Genomic DNA, 21,760 nt, shown 5'->3' on the forward strand with positions numbered 1-21,760 from the left:
ACTCTATTTTTTTTCAAGTACCGCTGCTTCGCTTCTGGACGCAATCGGTCTCTATACCGTCCGTTTTCTTTTGAGCTGCTTTTAAGCATGTTTCTTGTCGTCGTCGTTCCAACACAGTGTGTTTGTTTTGATTCGTAGACCCCGAAAATGGAGCTGCGCTCCCACAATGCATTGCGGCGTGACGTCAACTCCAAAGCCCTATAGGGCTTTGGAGCGTGATGTCACGGGGGTGGGCGTGGAAAGGATTTTGGCCCGATCCGCCATTTTGGGGGTCTAGCGCAAGTGAAAAGGGAGCGAAGGCACACACAACAGCCATGGTTCGTATTTGCTGTGTGGTCGGCTGCAATGTTCGATCGCACGACCGGCAAGAAAATAAGCTTGAAAAGGGTTTATCTTTTCATTCTTTCCCAACCTGGAAGCAACATGAGCAGCTCGTGTATCGATGTTACCAAACGAAGGCGTCCAGCCTGGATAGCAGCTGTGAGACGAGCTGATATCCAGCTCTCTTCCATCTCCAAATATCTGTTGGTGCTCCAGACATTTTCATTACAGTAAGTTCTAAATATGTTCATATCTTTATAGCCTATTAGTTTCATTTTCGATGTGCTCTGAGCTCATAGCAAACTAGAACAAACATCCTACTGAGTGATTTTGCAGAACTACCTTCTATCTATAGAGATGCTAATTATTTGCCATTATTGCAGCAAACCAGCCTATGAAATGGATGAAACACATCGTGACTGAGTTCCAGCGCTACACGAGGGACCTGCTTCAAACAAACCACCATGCCAATCAGATTACTTCTTCCATGTGAGGGTGAAGAGGTGACCCTCCTGGATAAGATGGTGAAGGTTTGCTGCGTTTTGGTGAACAGTGTGATAATAAAACCAGGGAAGAATTAAACCTGCTCCTGTTAAATGTTCTTAAGTCTTGTGCTGTTATTTTTTCAAAAGATACAGTAAATAAAGTAATGTTAGTAGTGGGTGATATCATGTAAACACTCATGATTTGGTGTAAACATTTTGTCATTTGTAAACTATAAATGATGTGGATTTTACATTGTACCTGATGTGATGTTCTATAAAGTGGTTTTAATAAAAAAAGAGGCAAAAATTAGTTTGTTTCTTTATTCAACTTTTGAACAGCGGGACTCAGTCAGTACATATTCAGTAAATGCAAATTATTTACACAGCAGTGCACTACAGGCATAAATGTAGACCCCTAGAAAAAACATTATGGCATTATAGCAGTGACGACTCCTCCACAGTAGCAGGTGGGATTTTTCTTTTTTGAGGACGGCTCCTTTTACCTGTCACTACAGATGGTCTGTTTATGTTTTGATCAAGAGCCTTTATTTGGGCAGCTGAAGAGGAGAAGTCTATCTTATGGCCAACCTCTGGGTGTATCTTGGTCACATTACCCAGCAAAACCCAGTATGCAGGTTCATCTGTAACAGTCCTTGTGCCACGGATCAACACTGTTGCTTCTACATTAAACAGAAGAGCAGCGACATGGCTGCAGGTCTCTGCGACTCCGGCCATACAGCTGCAGTGGGCGGCTTCAACCTTCCCTGTGATGCTCACAGTGACCCATGGCTGCAATGCTGGTTCATTCAGTCTTTGAGAGTGCAGCACCTGAAACACACACAAAGTTCATTTAAAGACAAGAACTATGAGCCAAGGCCGACACAAATGTGTTTAATCTACTTTATCATAAATGTAACAAAGTGTTTAGAAAGTTAGCACATACATGTGATTTTTCATTTCTTTATGTGTCCATCTATAGAACGCTGCATGTTATATTCTAAATCTGCCTGCTCTCTGTCAGAAACCTGCCTGCAGAAAATGAACCTAAAGTATGTAATGCAAGGATGCCATCACTGTAGAGATGGAGAAAGCATAAAGTGACAATTAGGAATCACTTAATATGATAAGGAGATTCTGCAGGTCATTGATCAATGTATAAAACTACAATAAAATGTATTTTTAGTGACACAGGATACAAACATGGAAGCAAGATGTGTAATTAGGATTATTTATAATAAATATGAATAAATCAGTGCAATTTCTTTAACCATAAAGAATAACTAAATCCTTCAGGACAATGTCTCATCAATGCACTGAACTCACTGTTATCCCTCTAACAGCCTCCACATGTTCTCACTGTAATTTCCCCTCATAAATGAATTTATGCTGCACTAATGTGAATGTTTGCAGGGAAATCAAACGCATTTCACACGCAGTACTCGAGCTGACTTACCTTTGTTTGAATGACGCCTTGTAAGCGCTTACTCCACAAACAAGATACGTGAAGATATCGGGGTAGGACAGTGGCGGTAAGTCGTCTGGGTCTTTACTCCACTGCCGTATTTCAAATGGGTCCAGATTTGCGATGCACTCTATTTTTTTCAAGTACCGCTGCTTCGCTTCTGGACGCAATCGGTCTCTATACCGTCCGTTTTCTTTTGAGCTGCTTTTAAGCATGTTTCTTGTCGTCGTCGTTCCAACACAGTGTGTTTGTTTTGATTCGTAGACCCCGAAAATGGAGCTGCGCTCCCACAATGCATTGCGGCGTGACGTCAACTCCAAAGCCCTATTGTTCCTCTCCAACTTCTGCTCCACCTTCCTCCTGTAGGTGTCCTTTGCTTCCCTCAGGCAGCGTTTCACCTCCTGCTGTGCTGCTTTCATCTCCTCCTTCACTTTGCTCCTGAAAGCCTTCTTCTTCATGTTGAGGACAGCTTTGACTTCCTGTGTTACCCACGGTTTGTTATTAGGATAACACCGTACCGTCTTAGCAGGGGCGACTGTGTCCACACAAAAGTTGAGGTAGTCTGTAAGACAGTGTGTCGCCCCCTCTATGTCCTCACCATGTGGGCTCAGGAGCACATCCCAGTCTGTGGTGTCATAGCAGTCCCTCAGAGCATCCTCCTTTTCTGGGGTCCATCTCCGAATGAAGCGCGTTGTGACAGGCTGCCTTTGGACGAGGGGTGTGTATTGTGGCTGTAGGTAAACCAGGTTGTGGTCTGACTTCCCTAGTGGGGGGAGGGGGGTGGCTCTGTATGCATCTCTCACATTAGCATACAGTAGGTCAATTGTCCTGTTGCTCCTTGTGGGACAATTCACAAACTGGTGAAAAGCAGCCAGAGTAGAATCAAGTGTGGCATGGTTAAAGTCTCCAGATATAATAATGAAAGCCTCGGGGTTTTGTGTCTGAAGTCTTGCTGTGACTGTGTGTATTTTCTCACAGGCAGCTGTTGCGTCGGCCCTCGGAGGGATGTAAACACACAGACAGATCACATGACTGAACTCCTGAGGTAGATAATATTGCCGCAAGCTAACAGCTAGCAGCTCCAGGTCCGGACGGCATACCGAAACTTTAACGGAGACGTGTCCAGGGTTACAGTATCTGTTGTTAACGTAGACAATGAGTCCCCCACCTCTGCTTTTTCCGCTGGCCTGCGTGTCCCTATCGGCTCTCATGGATGTGAATCCACCTAGGTCTACGTTAGCCTGCGGCGTTAGCTCGGTTAGCCACGTCTCCGTGAAGATAAACAAGCTCCACTCACGGTATAGTCTGTGGTTGTTCAGAGCGCACAGTTCATCAATCTTATTCTGTAACGAGTTCACGGTGCCCATGATCACTGTCGGGATTGATGGTTTGAATCGCCTCCGGTGATCCGCTCTCCTCGCTCCAGCTTTGCAGCCTCTGTAGCTCCTCTTTATCTCAGCCGGGATGTTGTGTCGCATGCCGGTCTGTCCCTTTGTTCTTAGTGCCAGCAGCTCCGCTCTCGAATAGATGAAGGAGCTGGTTCCAGAAGTTTTAAAAAGTGCATTATCCATCTTGTATCGCTATATCTAAGAGGTATAAGTAGAGGAAGGTGAAATAAAGTTTGAAAAGCCTAGTCTAAAAAAGTTAAAGTTAAGAAAAAGGTGCGGTGTTGCAGAGCTACTTGGAAAGGCTGCCGTCACTCCAGCGCCATCTTGAGTACCATCGCGCCATCGGCCCCTCTGGCCAACACCAGTAGGCAGTAGGGTAAATTTATTATATTACACTATATCATATTATATCATATTACATTATATCCTCTTTCACATTAGAGCCACAACAGGACCCACTAGAACATGGGAACAAGTAAAAGTGAAATATAAGAATATTCTACAGAATGGTAATATTTATCACTTATATTGCTTGTCGTCTCTTGGACAGAGACCCTGAAATAATCTGTTTGTTTGTTTATAACAGCAACCAAGAAAAGGGCAGAGCAAACAAAGACAGGTGGTGGTCCTGCACGCCCTCGTCAACAAGTTGGTTAAGTAAATAATACCCTCACGGGAAAATGGATATCTCTCTATGAGCACACTGTCACGCTGAGCTAAAGGATCCTGTCTATCCCGCAATATACGCTGAATTCTGAGGACTCTCCTTATCAATCTTGCACCTTCCGCAATGGGTGGCTCGCGTATACGGACAGGACATGGCTGCGACAGACTTCCCAAATCCCCCTTCGCTTTTATAGCCGTGGTCTCTCATCTTGATTACACGAAGTAATTTACAATTACTACTCTAAAATATGAATTACATCTGTAATAATCAAATACATGAAATAGAATGATTAATAGTACATTTCCCTTTTTTTAGGAAATGACCTGTATGTATCTGTATGGAATCAATGAAAGGATCAATTACTGCATTATCTTTAGTTACATTGATAATATGTATTTATGGAAAAACAGTGGTGGAATATCGCTGTTGCTTTCGTATAAATGAAGCGGACATACCTGTGTGGCCGCGATCTAATCCTGTTTACATAAAGTAAACCTGCTCCCGAGCAGGTTTACGCTTACGGCTCTGTTGCTATGACAGCAAGTCCCGGATGAGCTTCGGAGAACCGAACGATCCAAGATCACGCAAAATCGTCAACAATCAAATCCAGCTAACTTACATAGCGAGGTACGAAGAACGGACCCCTGCAGTGGCTCTGGTGTTTTGGCAAAAACATAATAACAACAATAACACTTCTAATCCCTGACTTTGGCACACGTCATCTCTTTTTATGTGACATTCCCTGGTGATTAATAAATGAACAGGAGTGCCAATCATGTGTTTCTGTTCAGGCAGGAAAAAGTACTCAAGTAAAGTACAGATACCAGAAAATTGTATTTAAGGACAGTATGGAAGTACTTTAACTTTGTTACTTCCCAACTCTGACAGATAATAAACATGCTGTCTACAGCTTCTCTACACCATGTTTTTAGTATGTGAGATACATGACAGAGTGATTAGATGACCGAAGGGTCTGAAGTAACATGGTCATCTCATCAGTAAGTCTTGTCATCGCTCCTTTAAGATTCAGAAGGTGGGATTCAGGTGCTGCAAAGCTACGGCTCCCGCAGAGGAGAAAAGGCACATTTACCAATAGTGTTGTAAAAGGGAAACATAGAACAAGATCAAAGCATTAGGTATGAAGAGAAAACCAACAACATGGCCATCTCCTGTCTAACATGTTCTCAGATCAAAAACAAGAGGTGACAAAAGGTTGCAGAGAGAGCTGCACCCTTCATATACTGTCATGTGATCTCAAGCTTGAAAAGAATATGAAGGTTTTATTCATTTTCAGCAGAGATCAGATCTCACACAGGCTCTTCTTCAGTTGCATATTTTACCCATTTTTTTCTTAGATTTTATTTTACTGGATTCCAGACAAGTCAAATCCTTTGGTCTTGGATATTATCATTAATACAAGCATCAGCTTTGTCATGGTTTCCTGGTCTTCCTGGTCCAACATATAATTCCTATCTTTTCTCCACTCACTCTAGCTGTGTCCCAAAATGTCCGCTGCATCCTCCTGAGGACGCATTTGTAGACCGATTACATCACAGAGACGCGACGAAAGCTGTCCAAATTCGTAGACTCCTCCGAATCCGACAAATACATCCTCTTTTCCCCCAGATTTGAAGGATGGTTCGGGTGTATCCTTCATGGCCCAACATATCCCAGAATTCATAGCGCGGCCCAGCCAATTCCAGTTTCCAACAATGGCAGGGGCTACTTAGTTTCAATATTACTCTTATTACTCTTTCTGGGTCACAAAATTAACTTTTAACATATTTTCAGGCGAGAATGTAGCTGTGTAAACTTCAAATATCTGCTGTTTATCAAGACATCACATATTTGTAAAAATGCTCCAAAGTTTTCTGTTACCCACCAGCTCGATAGCTGACCGGGGGGTTTAATGGTTGCGCGAGCCGGCGAGAGCAGCGGACTCCCGGCTTCATCGTTTTCAGACCCCTGCGGTCTACTCAGGTTAAACATGATATGTAAGCCACTCAGATAACTTAAAAATGTTATTGTTTGGCTTTTTTCGGTGTTTTATTTGTTCCAGAGGAAATCGGTTTGGCTGAGATTAAAGTTATTAGATTAGATTAAATAAAACTTTATTAATCCCTCGGGTGCTTTCCTCCTTGGTTTTCACAAAGCTGAATAAACGTCAAACAGAAAACAGATTAAACAGAAGTGTGTGACGGTTGAGAGTTTACTCCAGTGACCTGTTATATTTTATTTATGTATTTATTTATTTATTTATTTATTTATTTATTTTTGTGTCCCGTTTGGATCTTTAGCCATCAGAATTGTTGTCTTAAGGCCAAGAAAGATGCCAAGCGGATTTATCAAGTGGATCATCATGGCCTTGCCATATTGGTCCATTTGATTGACCTTTATTATAATTTATTATGAATTTATTTTATTTTTGGTTGCTACAAACGGGACAGACATGACTGGGGGATAGGACAGGGAGAAAGAATGAAAGAAAGAGAGGGAGAGAAAGAAAAACAGAGGGGAGAAGAGACGGTGAGAAAGGGGGGAAGAAAGAAAAAAACAAAAAAACAAACAAAGCACCTGGATCACCTGTATGGAGAAAAAAAACAGAAGAGAAAGCAAACAACAAAGAGCAACATAATAAAAAAAAACAGCACCATCACAATAAACTAGCTAGCAGTAGATATCAGTAGATACTAAATATTAAACGATATTGTGCAGCACGCAAGATAGACAGCGCACAATGTGCTTTGAGGCAGCAGCCAAGAAAGATGTAGTCCGCGTCTGTGAACACTCATGTGTACACCTGTGTGCATACCTGTGTGGATCAGCATGCTTGTATTCCAAAGGTTTCTCCATGTAACGATCTGCTAGGGAGTGTGGGGGGGCCATAGCCCCGTCCCCCAGGGCATGAAGCAGGTATGGAGGAGATCCAGGCCCCAGATATCCAGAGGCCCCAGAGTACAAGGACCCGAGGAGGACCACCAAAGGGGGGGGAACCGTGCCACCCTCCTGGGAAGAGCTGAGTAGAGCCCCAAAGGAGAGGTCACCCCGCAGCTACAGAGCAGAGACCAGAGGGGGTTGCAGTGGCGTGCCCGCGGGCTCTGCTGGCAGCTGTGCCAGAGAGGACCGAGCTTCAGGCCCAGAGGCCAGAGGCCTGAGGGCACCCCACCCCCCGGAAGGAGCCCAGCCGGGCCACAGGCGCCCGGCCCCGCCAATCGGCCACCAGGAGTGAGCCGGTACATACATGAGCGCCCAGCCCCAGACGACAAAGACCACCAACACACCAACGTCTGAGGGCATCAGCCACCAGCAGGGAGTGTGGTGAGGGGAGATAGGCCTCCGTACTTTAGAGGGCCTGAGATGTACCCAGAGAGGTTGAGTCTAAGACCCAACCTGACATATAGACACAGACGAACAGGCACACGCGGACACAAACGTGCATTCCCACCCCATATGCACAACCAAATACTCGGCACTCACCCAACGTGTAGACAGACACAAATAGACACTGCACAGACAGTCGCACTCCCCAAACATACTCTATATCCCAGGTCCAGGTACCCTCACCCTCAGAGGGGCAAGCCGCACCTAGACCCAGGAGATGTAACCCTTCTCTCTGGGGTGGAGGCAAGCGGACCACCTCCTTATCTGCAGTAGCAGGGAGGCCCCGCATCCCAGACCCCAGTCTGACGGCCAGCACCTCCTCCCAGCCCCCCAGCCCTGACGGCTAACAGAACCGGGGTGAGTGAAGACCTCAAACCTCCCTACGCCCGCTCATATGTAGTGTTGCTGTGTGCTGTTCTAAAGTGCATTTAGAACAGCACTCAGTATTCACTGAGCACTCGGTCAGTTGGGGCCATCTTCCCAATGTATTCTTGGATGTTCGTTGTCTCATCCTGGACTGTGGTGCTGACACTCACCAGTCCCCGGCCCCCTTCCTTCCGCTTAGCGTACAGCCTCAGGGTGCTGGATTTGGGGTGAAACCCTCCATGCATGGTAAGGAGCTTTCTTGTCTTTATGTCAGTGGCTTCTATCTCCTCCTTTGGCCAGCCTATTACCCCAGCAGGGTACCTGATCACGGGCAGGGCGTACGTGTTGATGGCCCGGATCTTGTTCTTACCATTCAGCTGACTCCTCAGGACTTGCCTGACCCTCTGCAGGTACTTGGTGGTTGCAGCTTTTCTAGCGGCCTCTTCATGGTTCCCATTCGCCTGCGGGATCCCCAAGTACTTGTAACTGTCCTCTATGTCTGCAATGTTGCCTTCTGGTAGTTCAATCCCCTCAGTTCTGACTACCTTCCCTCTCTTTGTTACCATCCGACTACACTTCTCCAGTCCGAACGACATTCCAATGTCATTGCTGTATAGCCTGGTAGTGTGGATCAGTGAATCGATGTCTCGTTCACTCTTGGCATACAGCTTGATGTCATCCATGTACAGGAGGTGGCTGACAACTGCTCCATTCCGTAGTCGGTATCCGTAGCCAGTCTTGTTAATGATCTCACTGAGGGGGTTCAGGCCTATGCAGAACAGCAGTGGGGACAGAGCATCTCCTTGGTAGATCCCGCACTTGATGGTGACTTGTGCTATGGGCTTGGAGTTGGCCTCTAGTGTTGTACGCCACATCCCCATTGAGTTCCTGATGAAGGCTCTTAGGGTCCCATTGATCTTGTACAATTCTAGGCATTCCAGTATCCAGCTGTGGGGCATTGAGTCATAGGCCTTCTTGTAATCAATCCAGGCAGTGCACAGGTTGGTCAGTCTGGTCTTGCAGTCTCGGCTGATTGTTCTGTCTACCAGTAGCTGGTGTTTTGCGCCTCTGGTATTCTTGCCAATTCCTTTCTGTGTCCCGCTCATGTATTGACCCATGTGCCTGTTCATCTTAGCCGATATGATGCCTGACAGGAGCTTCCATGTAGTACTGAGGCAGGTTATTGGTCGGTAGTTGGAGGGGACCGGTCCCTTCTTGGGGATCAGGACCGTGGAGAACAGCTGGTTTATTCTCCTGCCTTCTATCTCTCTGGTGTACCTCCTCAAGCGGCTGGCCAAGGCTGTGAGTCTTTGCTTGGCAGTTTCCAAGGCCTCAGGTATGGACAGCTTGCTGTATTTCTTAGGCACCTTATTCGTCGCACCTTTCTGCAACTCCGTTAGTTGGCTAACCTCTCTCCGTGCTACTTTGATCTTGCCCTCTAGCCTCCTTCTCCATGGAGGGTACTGCCCCTTGTCGCTGTTCAACTTGTAGCCAAGCATCTCACTGATCACTGTTGCCGTATTGTAGATGAGCTTGTTAGTGTCGGTAATCGTGGTTGTAGGTATTGCCCGTAGTGCTGCATTAACATCATCTAGCAGACCTTCTGAGGGTACTTCACGTAATCTTGGTAACCGGCTACGGGGGATCCAGGTTTCAAGCTTGGCCATGATCCTATTTTTCAGGTCAGTTCCTCTCGCACTCAACGATCCTTCTCCTATCGCACTTGGGGCTATGTACCCAATCTCGGGTGATGATATCTCCCCCCTGACCTGGCGTCCTGCCTCCTCCTTGCCGTAGCATTTGTGTTGTACCTCGTCAATCTCTAGCTGTGAGAGCAGTCCCTTCTTTCGAATGTTGGAACACTGAGCTACTAGTTGTTTCGCCGTCATTGTGGATGTTGGGTATCGAAGAATCCATAGGTCCCTCATCCTATTCATGTAGCCCCTTCCGCCGGGGTTACTTGCGTAGTAGCATTCCAACAATGCCCTGTTTTCGTCTCTTGCCCACCGATGCCTTCTTGTTCCAGTAGCCCACTTTTCGTCAGGGTGCCCTGGTTCCTCAACACCTGACGCGGACCTTGTTGATCCGGGCGACGTCCGAGCCGGCATGCCTTCATATTTATCTGTCTCGCTCATGTCTGCGGTAGGCTTGCTTAGCATAGGGGGTCTAGCCTTAGGACCCTTACTGGATACAGACGCCCCAGGCAGGAATCGAACTTGCGATCCTCTGTTCCAAAGGAGTGTAGTCTAACCACTACGCTATCCAGCTGCTGATGTGTGTATATATATATATATATATATATATATATATATATATATACACACACACACACACATATATAAATACAGAGACAATATAAATAAAATATACGAAGGGGATAAATAGAATAAATAGGAATAAAAATAAAAATACAAGTGAATTGCACATTTCAAGTATTGAGTCTATTGCACCATTGACTATTTACAAAAGTATTGCACAAAAGGTATTGCACAGTGAGGTGAAGAGGCACTACAGCTTAGTTGTTCCCCCCTCCTTTGTCCTCCTGTTTCCCCTCCCTCTCCCCTCCAGGGAGGAGTTAAACAGTCTGATGGCGTGTGGGACAAAGGAGTTTTTAAGTCTGTTAGTTCTTGTCTTTGGGAGAAGCAACCTGTCACTGAACAGACTCTTCTGGTTGTTAATGGCCGTGTGCAGAGGATGCCCAGCATTGTTCATAATGTCCAGCAGTTTCTTTAGTGTCCTTTTCTCTGCCACTGTCACCAGAGTGTCCAGCTTCATGCCGACCACAGAGCTAGCCCTCCTGATCAGTTTCTCCAGCCTGGATGAGTCCCTCTTTGCTGTGCTGCTCCCCCAGCACACCACAGCATAGAAAAGTACTCCAGCAACCACCGACTGGTAAAACATCCTCAGGAGCTTCCTGTAGATGTTAAAAGACCTCAGCCTCCTGAGGAAGTACAGTCGGCTTTGTGCTTTTTTATACAGGTGCTCTGTGTTGCATGACCAGTCCAGTTTATTGTCCACCCACAGCCCGAGGTACTTGTACTTGTTGACCACCTCCACCTCCTCCCCCTCTATCTGAACCGGTAGTGGACCTTCTCTGGACCTCCCGAAGTCCACAACCAGTTCCTTAGTCTTTGAGGTGTTGAGTTGCAGGTGGTTTGTGTGACTCCATGCGACAAAGTTCCTCACCAGACTTCTGTACTCCTCTTCCTGATCATCCCAGATACACCCCATGATGGCCGTGTCATCTGCAAACTTCTGAATATGGCATAATTCAGAGTTGTAGCAGAAGTCAGAGGTGTACAGGGTGAAGAGAAGAGGGGACAGCACAGTTCCCTGTGGTGCTCCTGTGCTGCTGACCACTGTGTCAGACGTGATGTCCTTCAGCCTGACGTACTGTGGTCTGTCGGTGAGGTAGTCGGAGATCCAAGCCACCAGGCAGGGGTCCACCTCCATCCTGTTCAGTTTTTCTTGAAGCATACAGGGCCGGATGGTATTAAAGGCACTGGAAAAGTCAAGAAACAGGATCCTGACCGTGCCTTTTCCCCCATCCAGGTGTGAGTGGGCTCTGTGTAGGAGGTACAGGATGGCATCCTCCACTCCGACACCCGCCTTGTATGCAAACTGTAGTGGAGGCATAGGGATAGGCCCCAGATAGGGAGGCAGCTGAGGATGGGGAGGGAAGAAAGGGAGGGGCAAGCGGCCCCTCCCTGGGGCCAGCTCCCCCGCTGACCCCAGTAGGCACCCCCACACTCTGGAACCCACCAGGGCAAGGGGGCCCAGGCCCATCCGGACCGGGGCACGCAGTAGCAGCACTGCCCAGCCCCACAGAGTCCGGGGCAGCTCACCCGACTCCACCCCAGAGAAAACTGCACCCACCCCATCATCCAATCATCTCCCAAACTACACAAGACAATAGACACCCAGGTTGAGTTCATTCTCCACTTCTCCTATATCTCTCCCCCCATCTGCAGAGTGAGCTCCTGTAGTGAGGAGACCACCTGCAAAGATATAACAACCTCCCCACCAGTTAGAGAGCCCCCTAGTTGGGCCGATGCACCAGAGGTCCCCTGCACTGGGGCTGAGCCGCCCTGCACCCACCCGCCCACTGTATCAGTATCACTTCCTGTTCCTGCTCAAACACAGTGGTGTTTCTGAGTAGCTTATTTGCTTAGCAATTTAATTAACAACTTTTAAATACATTCTTTTTTATAGTATAATCTTCACGTGCTTCATCTGCACACTTTCTGTGTACTCACTACCTAATTTATAGCCAAAGTATTCACTCACTGTCTCTGTACTGTTTCGCTAGCTTAGCTTAGCTCGTAGCCGACTCGTTAGCACCATGGCTACTTCACCTGTCCCTCCTGCACTTTCTTGCTCATTGTGTCAGATGTTTAGTTACTCCTCGGCCTCCTTTAGCAGTAATGATATCTGTAACAAATGTAGCATATTTACAGCGCTGGAGGCCAGGATTACTGAATTGGAGACTCGGCTTTGCACCCTTCATTCACCCATAGCTAGCCAGGCCCCTGTAGCTGGTGCAGCCGAAGATAGCGTTCCCCGGCAGACCCCAAGCAGCTGGGGAAAGAGGGCGGCTGGGTCACGGGGAGGAGGAAGCATAGTCCTAAACAGAAGCCCCAGGTACACCACCAACCCGTTCATGTGTCTAACCGTTTTTCCCCACTCGGCGACACACCTGCCGGGGGTCAAACTCTGGTAATTGGTGATTGTGTTCTCAGACATGTGAAGCTAGAGACACCGGCAACCATAGTCAATTGTCTTCCAGGGGCCAGAGCAGGCGACATTGAAGGAAATTTAAAACTGCTGGCTAAGGGTAAACGTAAATTCAGTAAGATCATAATTCACGTCGGCAGTAATGACACCCGGTTACGCCAATCGGAGGTCACTAAAATCAATATTGAATCGGTGTGCAACTTTGCCAAAACAATGTCGGACTCTGTAGTTTTCTCTGGTCCCCTCCCCAATCAGACCAGAAGTGACATGTTTAGCCACATGTTCTCCTTAAATTGCTGGCTGTCTGAGTGGTGTCCCAGAAACGATGTGGGCTTCATAGATAATTGGCAAACCTTCTGGAGGAAACCTGGTCTTGTTAGGAGAGACGGCATCCATCCCACTTTGGATGGAGCAGCTCTCATTTTTAGAAATATGGACACATTTATTAAACCCCCCAAAATATGACTATCCAGAGTTGGGACCAGGAAGCAGAGTTGCAGTCTTACACACCTCTCTGCAGCTTCTCTCCTCCTGCTACCCCCCCAAAAACCCATCTCCATAGAGACTGTGTCAGCTCCCAAACAGACAAAAAACAAACTAAAAACCATCAACAAACAACTTAAACATAAACAATCACAAAGAAAGAACAATACAGTATCCACATCTGAACCAAAGAGTAAAACAGTGAAATGTGGATTATTAAGTATTGGGTCTCTCTCCTCCAAGTCTCTGTTAGTACATGACTTAATAATTGATCAACAAATTGATTTACTCTGCCTTACAGAAACCTGGTTGCAGCAGGATGATTATGTTAGTTTAAATGAATCAACACCCCCGAGTCATTCTAACTACCAGAAATCTCGAAGCACAGGCCGGGGGGGGGGGGGGGGGGGGGGGGGGGGGGGGGGGCGGTGTGGCAGCAATTTTTCACACCAGCCTGTTAATTAATGAAAGACCAAGACAGACTTTTAATTCATTTGAAAGCCTGATGCTTAGCCTCGTCCACCCCAGCTGTGAAACTCAGAAACCAGTCTTACTTGTTATCATCTATCGTCCACCTGGGCCTTACACAGAGTTTCTGTCTGATTTCTCAGACTTTATATCTAATTTAGTTCTGAGCTCAGATAAAATAATTATTGTGGGTGATTTTAACATCCATGTAGATGCTAAAAATGACAGCTTCAACATGGCATTTAATCTGTTATTAGACTCAATTGGTTTCTCTCAAATGTAAAAGAACCCACCCACCACTTTAATCACACTCTAGATCTTGTTTTAACATATAGCATAGAAACTGAACATTTAACAGTGTTTCCTGAAAACCCTCTCCTGTCTGATCATTTCCTGATAACATTTACATTTACAATAATTGATTACACAGCGGTGGAGAGTAGACTTTATCACAGTAGATGTCTTTCTGAAAGCACTGCAACTAAGTTTAAGAATATAATCCACCCACTGTTATCATCTTCAATGCCCTGTACCAACATAGAGCAGAGCAGCTATCTGAACGCTACCCCAACAGAGGTCGATTATCTTGTTAATAATTTCACCTCCTCACTACGTACGACTCTGGATACTGTAGCTCCTGTGAAAACTAAGGTCTCTAATCAGAAGTACCTGACTCCGTGGTATAATTCTCAAACACGTACCCTAAAGCAGATGACTCGTAATCTGGAGAGGAAATGGCGTGTCACAAATTTAGAGGATCATCATTTAGCCTGGAGAAATAGTTTGCTGCTTTATAAGAAAGCCCTCCGCAAAGCCAGAACATCTTACTATTCATCACTGATTGAAGTAAATAAGAACAACCCCAGGTTTCTCTTCAGCTCTGTAGCCAGGCTGACAAAAAGTCAGAGCTCTTTTGAGCCAACAATCCCTTTAACGTTAACTAGTAATGACTTCATGAACTTCTTCACAAATAAAATTTTTATCATTAGAGAAAAAATTACCAATAATCATCCCACAGATGCAATATTATCTACAGCTACTCTTAGTACCATTGATGTTAAGTTAGACTCTTTTTCTCCAATTGATCTTTCTGAGTTAACTTCAATAATTACTTCCTCCAAGCCATCAACGTGTCTTTTAGACCCCATTCCTACAAAACTGCTCAAAGAAGTCCTGCCATTAATTAATGCTTCAATCTTAAATATGATCAACCTATCTCTAATAATCAGCTATGTACCACAGGCCTTCAAGCTAGCTGTAGTTAAACCTTTACTCAAAAAGCCATCTCTAGACCCAGCAGTCTTAGCTAATTATAGGCCAATCTCCAACCTTCCTTTCATATCAAACATCCTTGAAAGAGTAGTTGTCAAACAGCTAACAGATCATCTGCAGAGGAATGGTTTATTTGAAGAGTTTCAGTCAGGTTTCAGAGCTCATCACAGCACAGAAACAGCTTTAGTGAAGGTTACAAATGATCTTCTTATGGCCTCTGACAGTGGACTCATCTCTGTGCTTGTCCTGCTAGACCTCAGTGCAGCGTTCGATACTGTCGACCATAATATCCTATTAGAGCGATTAGAACATGCTGTAGGTATTACAGGTACTGCACTGCAGTGGTTTGTATCATATCTATCTAATAGACTCCAGTTTGTGCATGTAAATGGAGAGTCCTCTTCACACACTGAGGTTAATTATGGAGTTCCACAGGGTTCAGTGCTAGGACCAATTCTGTTTACATTATACATGCTTCCCTTAGGCAGTATCATTAGAAGACATAGCATACATTTACACTGCTATGCAGATGACACCCAGCTCTATCTGTCCATGAAGCCAGATAACACACACCAATGAGTTAAACTGCAGGAATGTCTTAAAGACATAAAGACCTGGATGGCCGCTAACTTTCTGCTTCTTAATTCAGATCAAACTGAGGTTATTGTACTCGGCCCTGAAAAGCCTAGAAATATGGTATCTAAGCAGATTCTTACTCTGGATGGCATTACCTTGGCCTCCAGTAACGCTGTGAGGAACCTTGGAGTCATTTTTGACCAGGACATGTCCTTCAATGCACATATTAAACAAATATGTAAGACTGCGTTCTTCCATTTGCGCAACATCTCTAAAGTTAGAAATATCCTGTCTCAGAGTGACGCTGAAAAACTAGTTCATGCATTTATTACTTCCAGGCTGGACTACTGTAATTCATTATTATCAGGAAGTCCTAAAAACTCCATGAAAAGCCTTCAGCTAATCCAAAATGCTGCAGCAAGAGTCCTGACAGGGACTAGAAAGAGAGAGCAGATTTCTCCTGTTTAGGCTTCCCTTCATTGGCTTCCTGTTAAATCCAGAATTGAATTCAAAATCCTGCTCCTCACATACAAGGTCTTAAATAATCAGGCCCCATCTTATCTCAATGACCTTGTAGTACCATATCACCCTATTAGAGCACTTCGTTCTTGCTCTGCAGGCCTGTTATTAACCTCTGTCTCTCTTCCACAGCATGTCTTTCATCCTGTCTTCCTTCTCTCACCCCAACCGGCCGCCCCTCCCTGAGCCTGGTTCTGCCGGAGGTTTCTTCCTGTTAAAAGGGAGTTTTTCCTTCCCACTGTTGCCAAAGTGCTTGCTCATAGGGGGTCATATGATTGTTGTTTTTTTTTCTCTGTATCTATGAAGCGCCTTGAGGCGACTGATGTTGTGATTTGGCGCTATATAAATAAAATTGAATTGAATTGAATTGAATTTGCGTTCAAATACAGATAACATGTTTTTAGTCTTGTTGTGTGTTGAGAATGACTTTAAGCGTTTTGGAATAGCCAAAGTTTTTTCAGAGTTGTTGGCAGAGCTGAAATCTTTGGAGACAGATGGAATAGATGTAGATGGGGAAACAGTAAAAGGGGGTCTTTACTGTATTGCTGGGGACAACTTGGGTTCTCATTGCATAGGAGGGTTTACAGAAAACTTCAGCTGCTCTCAATATTTTTGCAGGTACTGTGAAGTAACACGAAGTGAGTTTTATGCTGATCCGAATGCCTGTGGTCCTCCACGCACTCCAGAGACATATGACTCGGCTGTTGCTGATCTCCAGTCTGAAACTATCCAAGACGTCAGAGGAATAAAGGTAAACTCCATCTTCAATACCCTTCAGTCTTTTCACGTATCCCAGCCTGGTCTCCCACCTTGTCTAGGTCATGACCTCTTTGAAGGAATTGTGTCATATGATCTAGCACTGTACCTGAAGAACATTATAAAAAATACAAAATGGTTAACATATTCCCTTTTAAACAGATGCATTAAACAGTTTAAATATAAAGGATCCGAAGCACTTACAAAGCCATGTACTGTCAAACCTGACGGATCCAAATTATCAGGGCAAGCCGTTCAAAACTGGAACCTTTTGAGATTGCTGCCAGTTTTGATTGGTGACAAAGTACAAAACCATGAGGATGAAGTATGGCAGTTAGCTCTCCAGTTGAAAGACATTGTGGATCTTATTTGTGCTCAGAGCATTTCCTTGTCCAAGATAGCATTTGCTGACATTTTGATCCAAGAATATTTGGAGATGAGAAAGATGTTGTTTCCTGGAATTCAACTAAAACCCAAGCACCACTATTTGCGCCATTATTCAGCACTGTTGTTGAAATTTGGTCCATTGATGAGGTTATGGACGCTTAGGTTTGAATGTAAACACAGTTACTTTAAAAGATGTGCCAGACACTTGAAAAGCTTCAAAAATATTTGTCAAACTTTGTCAACACGTCATCAGATGTATCAGGCTTATCTTTTAGCAGGGCAAGAATGCCGTGAACTGCTGCAAGTCAAGGAGAGCTGTGCGTTTTATCCCAACCTCTACAGTGACACTATTCAGCATGCGGTCAGAGAGTTAGCTTTTTCAGAAAGCAATACCACAGTTACCACAGACATTCAGTACAAGGGCACTGCATATAAAAAGGGACAGTTTCTTGTGTACAGAAATGACGAGTGTATGGAGTTTGGTGAACTTCTACTCATCTTGATTCAAAATGACACATCTGTGTATGTTCTAATGGATATCCACAAAGGCATCTTCCTCTCAGAATACCATCTGTATTCTGTGACAAAGGACAGTCTTGGGTTACAGTGTATCAACATTAATGACCTGCCTGATTTCTATCCTTTGGTAACATACATTCTTGAAGGATACCGAGTCATTCCACTAAAGCATAGTATTGTGGCAAAATAATGTCCAACTAATAGCTCACTTCTCACTGTAAATAGTTTAACATTAATATAAGTGTTACCTGATCCATACCCTGCTCCATCAAGTGTATGAACTGTATGTGATTTTCTATTTTGTTTGGAGGTGGCATTTCTTCTTCAGTGCAAGTATGAGTGACTCAGAGTGAACCTTCCTAGATGTCACCATCACGGAAGTCCTACCAGAACTTCAAGCTGTGAACAAAAACATCCTGGAGGAGCACTTTCAGTCCATTGGAGTTGAGACAAGTGATGATCTACGCTTCGTAACGGAGGCAGATTTGATGACAGCATTAAGACCTGTACAAGCAAGAAAGCTTCTTTGTGCTTGGAAACAGAAATGTAAGTAAAAACAACAAACAACTATTCAAAATCAAAAGTAGAGATGGTCATGAACAGACATACAGTGTGAATCATAATTGTATTTTTTTTTTAATTTAAAGACCAAACTCCAGAGAACAGCTCGCTATCATCTGTGGAAGCCTCATCAACCCAGTCGCTGTCATTGCTCTCTGTTTCACCCCAAAGTCTATCGTCGCCCTCCTCCAGCAGCCCAGGATGTGACACACAATGGGATGACAACTTTGAAATTCCATGGAGTAAACTTCCTGCAGAAGTGGTGCAGTTTCTTGAGAGGGGGAAAAGGCCTCGCCCAAAACTGAGGAGGCAAATGGTCCGGATTGTTGTGACTGAGATGATGGAAAAATGCCCTCATGTAGGTAGAAAACATTCAATTGACGTTGCAAGAAAAATGGTGGCAAAATATCCCAATTCTCTGCAAGATTTAATAGAGGGTGATATTGTTGGCGCAGGCTACCTTTCACTTGTCAAACAGTTGCAGAACAGAAGTGAAAATGTAAGGCGCACTTCAACACCCAAAATAAGAAAAAGAAAACATCAGACTGACTCAGACCACACAGACGAGATCCCTTTAGAAGAAAGAGCAGCCATGCAGGATGCATACGGGTGCATTAAATGGAATGTAGAATTTCTGCCTCTTGAAGAAACTCCAGAGAGCCAACAGCAAAAGATGGAAAAACTCAAGGTGATGTTCCAGCAAGCTGATGCCAATCCAGAAGAGGTAAAAAGTCTAATGAAGTCCACTTACTACACACAACGTCAACATGTCAATCAGGGGAAAAGTATCAAATGCCTTAGGGAGGAGTGGCCGTTTTGGTTTGATGAACTTGGCATGTCTGTCCACTTCAAGGAACTTACTGGGATTGACCTCAAAGAGACATTCACACGAAATTTGGATTTGAAGGGGAAAAGGCTACTGGACTACTTGACCACAGTTGTGAGCAAAAGCAAGGTGTTCCTTCAGACTTATGCAAGGCTTCAGAGGATGCGGGGACCGCAGAGTGGCTCCTCAGATGATGTGAAAGAGATGGTCCTGCTTCTGCTCAGCTACTTTGAAGAGAAGGAGGAGTCCATGCTTCTCTGTGTTGAAGGGAGACGAGTCTACGTACAGAGACGAGGTGGAGCAGCTGACGTCATGGTGTAAGGCCAATAACCTCCTCCTCAACACTTCAAAAACCAAAGAACTCATAATAGATTTCAGAAGGAAAAAGGCAGAGATCCAACCACTATTCATAAATGGGGACTGTGTAGAAAGGGTGGCAAGCTTCCGCTTCCTGGGAGTCAATATAGAGGAGAACCTTTCCTGGAGTGTGAACACCTCCGAGCTGCTGAAAAAGGCCCAACAGAGACTGTACTTCCTGAGAATTCTCAGGAGGAATAACATCACACAGAGACTGCTGGTGTCCTTCTACAGAGCCACCATTGAGAGTGTTCTAACTTACTGCATATGTATTTGGTACACTAGCTGCACAGGGGCTCAGAGGAGAGCACTCCAAGGGATCATTAACACCGCCCAAAAGATCACTGGCTGCCCTCTCCCCACACTGGAAGTTCTACACAATGCCCACTGTTTTAAAAAGGCCCAAAACATCATAAAAGACACCTCACATCCTGGCCACTCCCTGTTCGAACTGTTGCCCTCAGGCAGACGGTACAGGGCAATCAGAGCAAGGACTAATAGACTCAAACACAGCTGTTATCCAACTGCAATAACACATCTGAATACTACAAAAAAATGTCCATCATGCCACTCTTGTGTTAATCTATGCACGGCCTGAAGCATGTGTGTGGGAATGTATGTGAATGTTTTACTGTTACATCTTATTAGTATTTTAAGTATTCTATCTATTTTATTTATTGAATTTTATTGTTTTATTTATATTTTGATATTGCTAGGGATGATGCAATGATCGGGGACCATTCTTCATTTCATTGTTCTCGTGACAATGACAATAAAGTTTCTGATTCTGATTCTGATTCTGAAGATACATGTCTGGCAGATGAGGTACAACTGGAGCAAGTGCCTCTGACACCCACTATTATCGTGTGTGGTAAGTCTGTTTCATAGCTCTCTCTCTCTTTTTTTTAAGTGCACTTTTTATAGAATGTCATGTGACTGCCGTGTTTATTGATATAACCTGTTAAATAATTTGTTCACAGGACAGTCCTGCTATTCCTCAAGAAGATACATGCTGAGTATTGATCGGAATCTCGTCAGCACAAACATATCCTCCTTCATTTCTGCACTGTGCCTCATGTTCGGGAGCTACTACAATTTTAATATCCATTATCCATCTGAGCTGACTTCCACTTTAGAGTTTCTTCAGAGGTGAGCAAATATGGCTTTGTTATTTCTCATAACTGAGACTCTGGGATCTGGAGTCTGGCTTTGATGTGGTTGGAGTTCAGGTCTGGCTCTGAGTCTCGGTCGGCTTTGGAGCCGGATTCAGTTGTTTTGTTTTTTGTTGTTGTTTATTTGTGTTGTTTTTTTGTTTGTTTGTTTGTTTAAATAAAATAACAGTCTGAATCCGGGTCCAAGCCTGGCCGAGACTCAGGGCTAGACCAAGCGTCAGCTGACATCTGACTACCTATAAGATAAGATAAGATAAGATAAGATAAGATAACCTTTATTAGTCCCACACGTGGGAAATTTGTTTTGTCACAGCAGGAAGTGGACAGTGCAAAAGTTATGAGGCAAAAATTAGAATACAATAAGAATAAATACAGTACACAACTGTACAGAATAGAATAAAATAAAATACTATATACAGTAGAATAAAATAAAATAAATATACAATAAGATAAAAATAGAATACAAATACAAATACTATATACAACTGAGTAAAAATACAACGATGACAGAAAGGATTATTGCACTTAGTATTATTGCATATGTATGGATGTGTGTGCTTGATCAGTTAAAGTCTTTATTATGGAGTCTGACAGCAGTGGGGAGGAAAGACCTGCGAAATCTCTCCGTCCCACACCGTGGGTGCCGCAGTCTCCCACTGAAGGAGCTGCTCAGTGCTGTCACAGTCTGCTGCATGGGGTGGGAGACGTTGTCCATCAGGGATGACAGCTTAGCCGCCATTCTCCTGTCACTCACCACCTCCACTGGGTCCAGAGGGCATCCTAGAACAGAGCTGGCCCTTCGGATCACCCTGTTCAGTCTCTTCCTGTCCCCAGCAGAGATGCTGCCGCCCCAGCAGACCACGCCATAAAAGATAGCAGAAGCCACCACAGAGTCATAGAAGGTCTTCAGGAGTGGGCCCTCCACTCCAAACGACCTGAGTCTCCGCAGCAGGTACAGCCTGCTCTGCCCTTTCCTGTAGAGGGCGTCTGAGTTATGAGTCCAGTCCAGTCTGTTGTTCAGATGAACACCAAGGTACCTGTAGCTGTCCACAGCCTCAAT

This window comes from Aulonocara sp. 'chitande type north' Nkhata Bay, linkage group LG14 (assembly GCF_057382095.1).
Source record: "Aulonocara sp. 'chitande type north' Nkhata Bay isolate Kocher_YH1m ecotype deep benthic linkage group LG14, A_spYH_male_GT1.1, whole genome shotgun sequence".
Classification (NCBI taxonomy): domain Eukaryota; kingdom Metazoa; phylum Chordata; class Actinopteri; order Cichliformes; family Cichlidae; genus Aulonocara; species Aulonocara sp. 'chitande type north' Nkhata Bay.